The 13629-nt window shown below is 40.1% G+C and overlaps 1 protein-coding gene across 1 annotated transcript in view; it reads right to left on the bottom strand.

The window, feature by feature from the left end:
• Nucleotides 1-5391, bottom strand: part of LOC112075333 (zinc finger FYVE domain-containing protein 26-like) — a gene marked incomplete at its 3' end in the record, with an annotated part of 26413 nt that extends 21022 nt beyond the window's left edge. The window contains exon 1 of the mRNA XM_024142344.1: nt 5306-5391. The remainder of the gene's footprint in view (nt 1-5305) is intronic.
• Between the last annotated feature and the right edge of the window lie 8238 nt (nt 5392-13629).

The raw sequence follows: 13629 nt of genomic DNA, 5'->3' as shown, positions 1-13629 counted from the left end.
AGGCCAATCGGTGATACCCTAACTCACAGGGGAGCCATTTGAACCCTACTCCACAGGGAGCCACAGTGAACCCTACTCCACAGGGAGCCATTTAGAACCCTACTCCACAGGAAGCCATAGAACCCTACTCCACAGGGGAGCCATGTGAAACCCTACTCCAACAGTGGAGCCAATGAACCCTACTCCACAGGGGAGCCATGTGAACCCTACTCCACAGTGTGAGACCATGTGAACCCTACTCCACAAGAGGCCATGTGAACCCTACTCCACAGGGAGGCCATGTGAACCCTACTCCACAGGAGAGCCATGTGAACCCTACTCCACAGTGGAAGCCATGTGAACCCTACTCCACAGTGGAGCCATGTGAACCCTACTCCACAGTGGAGCCATGTGAACCCTACTCCACAGTGGAGCCATGTGAACCCTACTCCACAGGGAGCCATGTGAACCCTACTCCACAGGGGAGCCATTGAACCCTACTCCACAGGGGAGCCATGTGAAACCTACTCCACAAGGAGAGCCATGTGAACCCACTCCACAGGGGAGCCATTTGAACCCTACTCCACAGGGAGAGCCATGTGGAACCCTACTCCACAGGGAGCCATTTGAACCCTACTCCACAGGGAGCCATTTGAACCCTACTCCACAGGAGAGCCATGTGAAACCTACTCCACAGGAGAGCCATGTTGAACCCTAACTCCACAGGGGGAGCCATTTGAACCCTAACTTCCACAGGGGAGCCATGTGAACCCTACTCCACAGGGGAGCCATGTGAACCCTACTCCACAGGAGAGCCATGTGAACCCTACTCCACAGGAGAGCCATGTGAACCCTACTCCTTGGCCAGAGCGTCCAGTGTACGCTCTGAATGCTCCGAGAGTGAAACCCTCTGAATTTACAAATGCCCAGAGTGCACTCTGGCACTCCAGATTAAATTTACYAAATACACCCGTAGTATAAACCAGCCTTAACTCTTGAAATCTTTGGTTGTTTAATACACTACCGTACTCACTCTGTTTAGTYCATGGCCTCTCATGTGAATCCTTAAAGAGATGGGTGGAGCTAAAGCTTAAGAGGATGTGAACAATGCTGAATGGGTTTAGACAAAGAAGAGCTCTCCAGTAGATGTACCAAAACATTCAAGGGCCATTTTCTCAAAAGTGGGGTTACAAGTTGATCAAATTTCAAAGCAGAATTACTTTCCCATTGTTTCCTCAACTGTAGTGTGTGATATACCATGTTCTAGCTCTGAGTCTCTACTTTTATCCAATGTGAAAAAACACAATATAAAGTTTTGCTACATAAGACCAAACCGAGCGTGTCGGTCGCAAATATGCAGTTGTCACACAACACAAATGCCACAGATGTCTCAAGTTTTGAGGAAGCGTGCAGTTGGTATGCTGACTGCAGGAATGTCCACCAGAGCTGTTGTCAGAGAATGTTATGTTAATTTATCTACCATAACCCACCTCCCAATACCGTTTTAGATCATTTGACAGTGCGTCCATCCGGCCTCACAACCACAGACCACGTGTATGGCGTCGTGTGGGCGAGCGGTTTGCTGACGTCAACGTTGTGAACAGAGTGCCCCATGGTGGAGGAGGGGTTATAGTATGGGCAGGCATAAGCTACGGACAACGAACACAATTACATTTTATTGATGTCCATTTGAACGCACAGAGATACCAATAAAAAAAGGTGCTGAGGCCCATTTTCGTGCCATTCAGCCATCACCAGACATGTCACCCGTTGAGCATGTTTGGGATGCTCTGGATTGATGTGTACGGACAGCTTGTTTTCAAGTTCCAGCCAATAACCAGCAAGTTGGCACGGCCATTGGAGAGGAGCGGGACAACGTTACACAATCAACAGCCTGATCAACTCCACACCTAGTGGATGCAAATGGTGGTCACCTCTGATTAGTGGCAGTCGGTATCATTTAAGATGAGGACAATAATTTTTTTTCTTCATGTACATGGCCTTATTTCTATTACAGCATAATGGATGACTGTCATTCTTTATTCCATTCACCCAGTTCAATGTAACAGTGATAGGTTTAGGTTACTGTCATTCATATTCCATTCACCCAGTTCAATTAACAATGCAGTTAGTTTACTTAATTCATTATTCCATCACCATTCACTTCAATCAGACAAGTTAGAACTGTCATCATATTCCATTCACCAGTTCAATGTAACAGTGATAGGTTTAGCGTACTGTCATTCTATATTCCATTTCACCCAGTTCAATGTAACTGATAGATTTAGGTTCTGTCATTCATATTCACCCGGTTCAATGTAACAGTGATAGGTATTTAGTTACTGTCATTCATATTCCAGTTCACCCAGTCAACATACTGACAGTTTAGGTTACTGTCATTCATATTCACCCTCCAATGTAAACAGTGAATAGGTTTAGTGTTACTTATATCACATTCACCCCAGTTCAAGTAACAGTGTACAGTTTAGGCTTACGTCATCATCATTCACCCAGTTCAATGTACAGTGATAGGTTTAGGTTACTGTCATTCATATTCCATTCACCAGTTCAATTAACAGTTGATAGGTTTTTTACTGTCATTCATATTCCATTTCACCCAGTTCAATGTAAACAGTGATAAGGTTTAGGTTACTGTCATTCATATATCCATTCACCCAGTTCAATTGAACCCAGTGATAGGTTTATTACTGTCATTCATATTCCATTCACCCAGTTCAACTGTAACGTGACAATGAGTTACTGTCATTCATATTCCATTCACCCAGTTCAATGGACAGTGAAAGGTTAGTATTACGTCATTCATATTCCTTACCCATTCAATAAGTAAACAGTGATAGGTTTAGGTTACTGTCATTCATATTCCATTCACCAGTTCAATGTAAACAGTGACAGTTTAGGCTACTTCATTCATATTCACCCGGTAATTAACAGTGATAGGTTAGGTTACTGTCATTCATATTCACCCAGTTCATGTAACATGACAGGTTTAGGTTACTTTCATTCATATTCACCCAGTTCAATGTAAAGTGATAGATTGTTACTGTCTTCTCATTCCATATCACCCAGTTCATGTAACAGTGCATAGGTTTAGGTTACTGGATTCATATTCCATTCACCCAGTTCAATGTAACAGTGATAGGTTTAGGTTACTGTCATTCATATTCCATTCACCCAGTTTCAATGTCATGATAGGTTTAGGTTTACTTGTCATTCATATTCCATATCACCCAGTTCAATGTAACAGTGTACAGTTTAGTTACTGTCATTCATATTCACTTCACCCCAGCTCAATTGACAGTGATAGTCTTAGAGTTACTTCTTTCTTATTCCAATTCACCCTAGTCTCTCGTAACATGATAGTTTAGGTTACTGTCATTCATATTCCATTCACCCAGTTCAATGTAACAGTGATAGGTTTAGGTTACTGTCATTCATATTCCATTCCCCCAGTTCAATGTAACAGTGAAAGGTTTAGGCACTACCTGATTCTAGAATGTTCCCTGTACCCATCATGAGGTTGCTACAACCTAGACTATGAATGAAAGTTTACAACGTAGGTGCACACAGGTCGAGTTAACATTTTGAGGTGACAGACAGTGACACATGGACAGACAGTGACACATTCAATACCGCCTTGCACACTCTTTCCTGCATCCTTCTGATCTAGGGTGTAATCATTAGTCCAACAGTTGCAAACAAGAGTTTCTATTGAACAAACTCAGGTATGTTTATTTCATTTCATTCTGTTTCCTTCCGTTTAAGAAACATCTATCAACAGAATCGGCGGAATGAATACACCCCTGATCAAGTGTAAAAACACAGTTCACTTTCATAGCAGCCACGTTGTATTCTTTCTCACATCTATTCACTCTCTTCCTCTCACCTTTTCCCTTCACTTGTCAACTTCAATGCACACCAGATGTATGTGACCAGGCGAAAAATCCTTTCCAAGCCAAACCATATCATAACCGCTACACACAGCCTACATGGTTGTCCCCATATTAGCTAAAGTAACATCATAGTCAACATAGCTAATAGAACTAACACATTAGTAAACCTGCTACAATCATGCAGTAACATTACAGTGTAAAGTCAGTAAGCAGTTTAGCACTTACACTGGCGGGCCCCAATGGCAATACATTTGTAAAAACCAAAAGCTTACTTTGTCTTGGAAGTGTTCCAGTGTTGTGTTGTTTAGTCATAGCCAGCTAGCTAACGCAGCATCCCTCTGTTTGAGCAGGTGTTTGAATACGCTAAACTAGCTAGCTGCATTTGCTAGCTAAGTGAAACTGAAAGTGAGGGGGAAATAATGACAATCTCTCTCTATCCCTCTCTTGCTTCTCCTTCATTTTTGAAGAAATTAATTTGTTCAAAACTGTTCAACTATTGTTTTTCTCTCTCTTTGAGTCAACTACTCACCACATTTTATGCACTGCAGTGCTAGCTAGCTGTAGCGAATGCTTTCAGTACTATATTAATTCTCTGATCCTTTGATTGGGTGGACAACATGTCAGTTCATGCTGCAAGAACTCTGATAGGTTGCTCCTTCCTCCGGAAGTTGTCATAATTACTGTGTAAGTCTATAGAAGGGGGTGAGAACCATGAGCCTCCTAGGTTTTGTACTGAAGTCAATGGACTCAGAGGAGGACGGAAGCTAGCTGTCCTCCGGCTACACCATGGTGCTACCCTACAGAGTGCTGTTGAGGTTACTGTAGACTTTTAGTGCAAAAAAAAGTGTTTAATAAATTATTTGGTGACGTGAATATATTTAGTATAATTTTGTCTAAAATGGTCAACTTTTTTAATGTTTTACAATTTTATTTTTTATAAAATTCACTAAGGAGGAGCCTCCAATGCACCTGATACTGACTGGTTTTCTGATCTGCGCGGCTACCTGTGACCAACATAGCATATCTGTATTCCCAGTCATGTGAATCCATAGATTAGGGACTAATGAATTTATTTCAATTGACTGATTCCCTTACATAAACTGTAACTCAGTAAAATCCTAGAAATTGTTGTATGTTGCGTAAATATTTTTGTTCAGTGTAGATGTTTTTACAAAAAGGTTCGTGCTTATTTGAGTGTTGTTAAAAGAAACGCGACCTATATCATCATGAGACAACATTACTGACATAGAAAAAGCATCATCGAAATAATAGCCAGCTAGCTAACGTTAGCTGTCAAAAGAAATGGCATTGGATTCATGAAAGACGTAAGTTAACCGACTAAATCATAAACACATCATGCTGATTAGATCAAGAGCAACCAATGCACAATAAACAACTAACTTACATTGACTTACTTTTTATCGATGGGAATGTATTCCTTCTTATAATATTTCACTGTTATTTCTTCCCTCTTCCGAATTGTTATGCTAGGCGCACAGTGACCAAGCTAGAGAGCTATGTCATGTGACGAAATCAGCTGATTTTGCTTGCAGTTCAAAGGTTGAAAGAGATCTTCGCGCAAGATAGGCTATACCACGGGTGTATTCATTACGTCGATTCTGTTGCAAAACGTTGCGCCTGTTGCAAAACGTTCTGAATTGTTACGAATTGTTTTGTCATTGTTGCAAATCATTTTTCAACAGAAACGAAAGTTTCTACTGGACAAATTCAGTTAGGTCCATCCACATTTCATTGCGTTTGCTCTGTTTGCTTCCGTTTGCTTCTTAAACGTTTAACGGTTTCCGTTGCAAGACGTAATGAATACACCCCAGAGATACTGGATATAATGACGAGATGCTTATGTCTCCGCTCTAACAATGGGATTCGTTGTCCACAGAGCGGGACAGCGGTCTGTCAAGCTCCCGCCTATTCATCTCTTTCGATTGGTGGATACATATCGGTATTTGAATACGGTCTTGAATATTCAATGGCGGGTGTTGACGTCAACCGCCTGTGATTGAATGGAGAGTGAGACGCTAACGTCATGAATATGCATAGGCCGTCTCGAATTTCAATAGGAACAATCGATGACGTCTACCGCCGGTGCTACGATACTGATGATCTGACGCCACATATGGTTTGTTTACTTTTCTACGGTTGTGGCTAGATGGAATATGCCTAGAGCTCTATCTCGTGGTCACGTCGAGGATAACAGTTTTTTGACAACCTGACATCTCGATCATACCGACAGTGTCATTGCGTTTTATGTACACCAGAAGTACATTAATTTCCAATGGAACGCTGCGTTTGCCTTGCAGCATTGCGTTGGAGAGGAAGTTGCAGTGAGTTCTGTGTGGTGCATAACGCGCAAAATAGTACGTAGCCTTATCTGGATATGTGTGCAACAAAAGTTCAACATTCACCTTCTGCTACCATTTCTGTCAAGCCGTATACGCTTAGCATAAATTCGATAAATCCAACATATGCACCACACAGAACGCACTGGAACTACCTCTGCAACACAATGCTACAAGGAAAACGCAGCGTTCCATTGGAAAWTAATGTACTTCTGGTGTACCAAAAGGAAAATAGCTCTGTTGGTGTGATCAAGGCGGCGTCAAACTGTATGCTTGAAATGGTAGCAGGAGGTGAATGTTGAACTTTWGTTGTARGCATACCCAGATGATGCTGCGTACCATTTTGAGCAATAACTCTTATCAGTGTGATCGAGGCATAACCCTAACCCTTTTCATAATCTAAGCTCATTGTTCTAGACAACTGCTATGTTAATCTTCTAACCTGCCACATAATTCACGCTCACCCTGCTGCATTAATTCCCTACACCTGCTGCATTAATGTCTCCTAACCTGCTGCATTAGTTCTCCTAACCTTGCCACATTAGTTCTCCTAACCTGCCACATTAGTTCTCCTAACCTGCCACATTAGTTTCTCCTTACCTCAATTAGTCTCCTAACCTGCTGCATTAATTCTCCTAACCGCACATTAGTTCTCCTAACTGCCACATAGTTCTCCTACCGGCCACATTAGTTTCTCCTAACCTGCTGCATTAATTCAACCTCACCTGCTGCATTAATTCTCCTAACCTGCCACATTAGTTTCCTAACCTGCTGCATTAATTCACCTAACCTGCTGCATTAATTCTCCTTAATCTGCCTGCATTAGTTCTCCTAACCTGCCACATTAGTTCTCCCTAACCTGCTGCATTAGTTCTCCTAACCTGCTGCATTAATTCTTCCTAACCTGCTGCATTAATTCACCTGACCTGCCATGTGAATTAACCTAACCTGTTATGTAAACAAACCTTCTGTGGCAACAAATCATTAGTATCACCACACCTGTATTCAATGGAGAGTGAGATACTTGCCTGATTATGTGTAGACCGTCTCGAATTTCAATAGGGACAACTCCGACATAAAGTGGMTTTTTTCTCAGTTGCCAGGATGTCACGTGCATCACACTTACTGTATARCAGTACAGTCTTACCACCCTAATCATTACGAAACTTCTATTAGATCAAATAACTATTAGATCAAATAAGCCTCATGTATCAAAATAGTCATTCATTTGATCCTGACACTCTTTCATTGCCCCCCCCATACAAAACTCCTCACATGCTTAAAGAGCGACTGCCACTAAAAAGCAACTTTTCGTTTTTTTTGAAAATGGCCTCTGTGGTATCGATGAGTCAGAAACATTTATTCTAGTGTCAACATGGTCTAGAATGTGTAAATATACTAATTTTGGTCATAAAGTCAGTCTCGTCCAAAAATGATATTTGTGAGATGATAGGAAAACATTTACATGGAATGAAGATACCATAACCGTTTTCCTTGGGTTGGGTTTATTTTCATCTTGCCCACATGCTGGCAGCACAAGAGTAATCGTCAATTCGGAGATACACTGAACAAGACCAGATCATGAAGCCTGGTCTCATAAAGTACCACAGTAGCAGTCATAATACCCATAAAACCTAGCGGTCAAYCAAGGAAATGGTTACAATCATTTTCCCACCATTCATTTTTTTCCCCCATTGGGGATTTTGGAAACACTTAAAAATAAGGGTTGTGTTTAGTGTCTACGAGATGTTTACATATCATACTAAATGTGGGAACTCGTGTTTTACATACAGAATAAAACAAAARGTGCTGAGACCAGGTTGCTGGCCAGGATAAACGAAACTGTAGCATTGTGTGGGCTATTTATAGGCCATTTGTTTGTGAGAAAAAATGTGAGTGGGATAAAAACTGGTTTTATATTCAAACTTGGGCTAACCTAGACTTTTTCAATCCAAAATGATTAACTGGAAATGGAATCAATAAACACAATAGCTAACAGACTGAGTTAATGTTTTATTGAGACCTATAGCTGTCTCTTATACACATCTAGATGTGTATAAGAGACAGGTCATATGTTGCTTTCTCTGTGTCTGTGTATAGGAAACCCCCCTAATCCTTCTGTAAAATGTAATTAATATGAACAAGAACAAGATAGCTGCAGTTTGACAGGGTTTTCATCCTCCCCAAGACCAGGAGTTTTTACAGGAGTTTTATTAAAACCGTGTGATATGACTAGAAAAACTCTGGTCCCATCATAGCCTATATTACATATTTTTACGACAGATTAATCACGTGACTAGATCAGGAAAAACTACAGACTACAGAAATGTTTTTTTTTTTTTTTTTGCCACACCACTCTGGGACCTGTGTTTTATCTCTAGTTTATCTAGGCTGTTTACTACTGTAAAGTGCGTCCAATTAAATGAGAGACGTTTAAGGCCTATAGGCTACTRTGCCAGTATGAAACGATCACAGTCAGAAAAAGTGATGAATTTATTCAGCAATGATCATGGTATTGAAATAAGAAATAGGTTTCTAACTATTTTAGAGTGCAAAGATGCAACAACAACAAAAGATCTTCGCTCTTCTCACTAATGGAAAATGATTGCATCTTATTATTATATTTACCTGCTTTTTTTGTTATCAATAAGCATGTCATCATATCTCCCATTTACACAAAACACTAGGCTATTTAACAAAAAAATATGTTTAACCTTTATTTAACTAGGCAAGTCAATTTAGAACAAATTCTTATTTACAATGACGGCCTACCCCGGCCAAACCCAGACGACGTTGGGCCAATTGTGCGCCGCCCTACGCGACTCCCAATCACAGCCGGATGTGATGCAGCCTGGATTCCAACCACGTAATYCAGTGACACATCTTGTACTTAGATGCAGTGTCTTAGACCACTGCGCCACTATTGCCTGCTTGCGATGCTATTAGAAACGATTAGAAACTGCACATGGTCGAACGTTTGCGGGAAGCTAAGCACGCACGCCAAGTTCCGTGTTTATAAACGACAACTTTGGCTTGAAAACTGACGCACGCATGTTTTGGGGTATATTTTGTACGTACGCAACGTTTCAAAATGAGTCCCCAGGTCACAGAACTGCTGGAGAAGATAGAGGACATGGTGGAACAATTGCAAGTCCAATTAATATGATGTAATAACTTACTGATTGAGTCAATGTTATCAATAAATCAATAATTCTGTTTCCTGAACAACATGGCACTCCATATTACAACAGTTCAAGCGTTGCACAATTTTGTAGATAAAAGGTACATTTTTTTTAATGTATTTGTTTTATTATGAACAATAGAGCAAATACAAAATCAGAAATATACAAACACGAGTACATAAACCTAACAGACAGGGGGGTATTACATATCGAGATACCATAAAACTTTTTGACAAATTGAAAATGTATGTAATGCTTTTGTGTTTTTACACAAAATAATATTTCAATTCTATCTTAAACAATGTGAAGAGGGGATTGTTCTCCGCCCACTTCATTTTATGGATAAAGAATCTTCCATGAAAAATAAACAAGTTAACAATGAAAGTTAAATCAGGGTCCATATCATTTGGATCAAAATTAAACATTATATCAGTCTTTCAAATTAACATTAATAATAGTTTATTTTTAAAATAAAATCTAACTCACTCCAAAATCTTCTGACATAAGAACAGTCCCCAAAAAATCAAATCACATGTTATTGGTCACATACACATATTTAGCAAATGCTATTGCGGGTGTAGRGAAATGCTTGAGTCTCTGAGTCACAACCACAATCACAAAATACACATTTGTTAGCTATTTTGAATCTGTGTACAATAAAGGTCTTTAGAGGATAGAATATATTAATGAGTTTGTATGATTCTTCTTTCACCTTATTAGATATACAATATTTGCCAGACAACAACGAGACTTTGTTCCAGTTCACTTGTCCTAGGGCCGCATCATTGACGTCACTAGACCAGGGCTTTTGGGCTTCAGCCCGGAATGATTTTGTCTCAATTCCGATTATTTTGCCCTGCTGGGATGGTGTAAAACAAGCTAGGCTACACTGCATTACACATTGCAATGAATCCTCCAAACATGAGGCCCACACATATTCCTCTCAAGCCAGAGGAAGTAGTCCTTGCTAAACATTACCTCTCAAAAAAAACAAAAGATGACACTTCTGACATGCCCTCTGTGTATAAATTGTTAGACCCTCATATGTTCCCATCACTGAAGGGAATCATACAGGCCTCGCTGACCATCCCAGTAGGCAGCTGTGAGAGATCTTTCAGTGCATTAATACGTCTACATACCTGGTTTAGGAGCACAATGACCCGAGATAGAATGCATCATGACAATTGACAAAGATCTACATACTAACACGCTTGGGAAAGAGTGACGTCATAGACAGGTTTCCACCTACAGTTTCATTCTGTTTAATTTCTAATCTTTATGGATGGACTAACATCCTAGTACTGTGTAATATAACTCACAAACATTGTGCATATTTAGTTGGAGAAAGGATTGTATGCTGTTATGTACATGTGTGTAAAATTGTGACGTGTTGTTACTGCAGGGGTGTTGGAGGGGGTGTATTTGTTTTTGTGTAATTAATTAAGTAGAAATATTGTCCTGTAGCTAATTGGGAAAGGTTGACCTTGGAATCTGAGGCAGCAGGTAGCCTAGTGGTTAGAGCATTGAGCCCGTTACCCGAAAGTTTGCTAGATCGAACCCCTGAGCTGACAAGGTAAAAATAATAATCTGTCGTTCTGCCCCTGAACAAGGCAGTTAACTCACTGTTCCCCGGTAGGCCGTCATTGTAAATAAGAATTTGTTCTTAATTTACTTGCCTCGTTAAATAAAGGTTGAACAAAATTAATTATTACCAAATTATATTATAAAATCATGATTTTCAAGCGTGTTTGGTGCCTGCGTATGTACATATTATCTGCAAAATCAGCCAATTCAACCCACACACTCTACAGTTATAATACAAGCCTACTGCTAATGTGACTTTTCCAACATAATCCAAAGGATGGCAGCCTAAAATCCCAATCCTGCTATACTGCACGTAACTAGATTTTGCTTTAATGCGAAACATTAATTTGTGGTTTAGGCTGCAACCGTTTCGATTATTTTGGAACTACACGGTGCACGCAGCATGACTAGCGCACATTAGTTAGCAGTAACGTCACCGACATCAACATGAGGCGTTTTTTTTATTGCCAATCAAATATTGGACATGGTTTTTGAAAAGATGACAACAAAATTATAAACTCCTTTTTCTAACAAATTACGATATAGTTATGCACTTGTAATTTGTACCTGCTAATATATTTATAAACAATATTAATGACACCTTATTCCATGGGTTACCTGACCACAATCCATTGAATTCATATTAAGAACTGTTGATTATTTGGCGTCAGGAGAGCACAGCACGTTGAAGAAAGCAGTGAGATATTCAACATAGCGTTATGTTTTGGTTGTCAAACCAGTTCTGGAAGAACAAAGACTTGTTTTTGTATTTTATATATTTATTATACCAGACTGTATATCTATGTAGGGAAGACTTATGTTTGTACACGAGGTTCCAAGTTAGAAGTATTAGTTTATGATGTTAATTCCTCCATATTAAGTTAAGTAATTTAGTATCAACCATTTTAGTTACTGACAGAGTGGACATCCAAGGCAACGGAGGTATAAACTAAACCAAAGATAGTATATTATGAAGACTAAAGCTGCTTCTCCAATAGAGATTCCGGATCACACTCGTAGGCGATGTCATGGCAACGTTGGTTAGGTAATGCCTAGAAACACGTCATCGGGTCTAYCGGACGTCTCGCGTCGAACTGCGCATGTGCAAGCCGACAAAATCAAAGGCACTCCTTCGATTATATAAAGTAGGTTTTTTTGACGAAAATGAAAACGTGTCAATTTGTCAATCTCACGAGTCTGGAGCAATACCAAATTCAACTACTTAAGACATTGGCTCGAATTTAGTTTATGCCTTCAGATTTAGAGAAAACTAACAAATTAAGAGATAATTGTTCACTTCTCAAACCAAAGGGCTGGTCTGTTTTGCAAGTGTTCCCGGATGTCGCACGTCTGGGTTTAGAAACTCTGTGCGTAAATGTTACATTCTGATGCATACTCTTTTTACTAGCTAGCTGACGAAGTTTTCAGAAATATTTCTCAAAAGATATAGGAAGTCTTTTTTTTGTCTCGAATTTCATTCAAACATAATGGAGGCCAAGGGATTTGCAGTAGTCCACCACCAGTAAAGGTACAGCGTTAGCTAGCCTTTCAGGTTAGGACAACTAACTAGCTAGCTAACGCAGCTGCAAAACGCACTAGCCTAACCTAGCTTGCTAGCTAGCGAAAGAACAGGTAACTAGGTATATAGCAAATGTTAGCTGGGTCTCCAAATACGATGTAGGCGTTTGCAGCCACTTAGCTAACTTATATTTGGCAAATGATAATAGCTAGGTATCAAGTTAGCTTGCTCACATCAGTTGTATGGTCCATGTATTCATTGATGCAAAATGGATGTTGTCGTTAAGCTAGGGGAAGATGAGAGGGAGCTATCCCAAACAATAATTTGGTCTGATTCGATTAATGCCTGGATAGATTACCCAAGTTCCCCATTGTCGAGAAACACAGTAACAGGTTCCCATGTGGGTTTACTGAAAGAGTGTACATATGTACCTACCATAAGTCCCCAAACAACAAGTCAAGGGCAGATTTTACGTATTTTTCCTGAAAAGACCGGAGCACATGATGGGGAGAACAGGGCTGTCAAAGTGGTTTATTTCTGTAAAGATCAAGATATCATCAGTACACCTGAAAGGCATTTGATCAAAGAGGAGTCATGGCGTGGAAACCCATCCAGTGATATTCTGACGGGACATATATCCACCCTCAGCGATTCTTTTGAAGCTCAAATCAACCCAACTTCACAGGAGTTTAGCCTAAACCAAAAACAGACCCGGACCAATAATGAATTGCCTGTAGACAATGTTAATATCCCAAGTCATAGTACTGCCATTCCTTCTGTACTAACCTCACCTGCAACAGAAAGCGGCTGTCATTTAGCTGTATCTACTAGGCTTATTCTTCCAGAATATTGTGAGCCAGTGAACTTCACCTCTGATGAAGACGAAGACTACAATGTCACTTTAAGACAAAGACTACAGTGCAAAAAAAGGGTAGATAAATATATACAGCAGTGTCGTGGCTGTTACTCAAGACCTAACCTAAGAAAGTTTGGGAAATGTTGGAAAGATCCATACGCCAAGTGCAAGGAAATAGGAATAGATTTCCACGTTGGATCTGGAGCGACGCAGAAACTTGATTTGCATTTAATGACAATTG

Source organism: Salvelinus sp. IW2-2015, unplaced genomic scaffold, assembly GCF_002910315.2.
Source record: "Salvelinus sp. IW2-2015 unplaced genomic scaffold, ASM291031v2 Un_scaffold3095, whole genome shotgun sequence".
In the NCBI taxonomy this organism is placed as follows: domain Eukaryota; kingdom Metazoa; phylum Chordata; class Actinopteri; order Salmoniformes; family Salmonidae; genus Salvelinus; species Salvelinus sp. IW2-2015.
The sequence above is the reverse complement of the archived record's forward strand: the minus strand, read 5'-3'. Positions and strand labels throughout refer to the sequence as shown.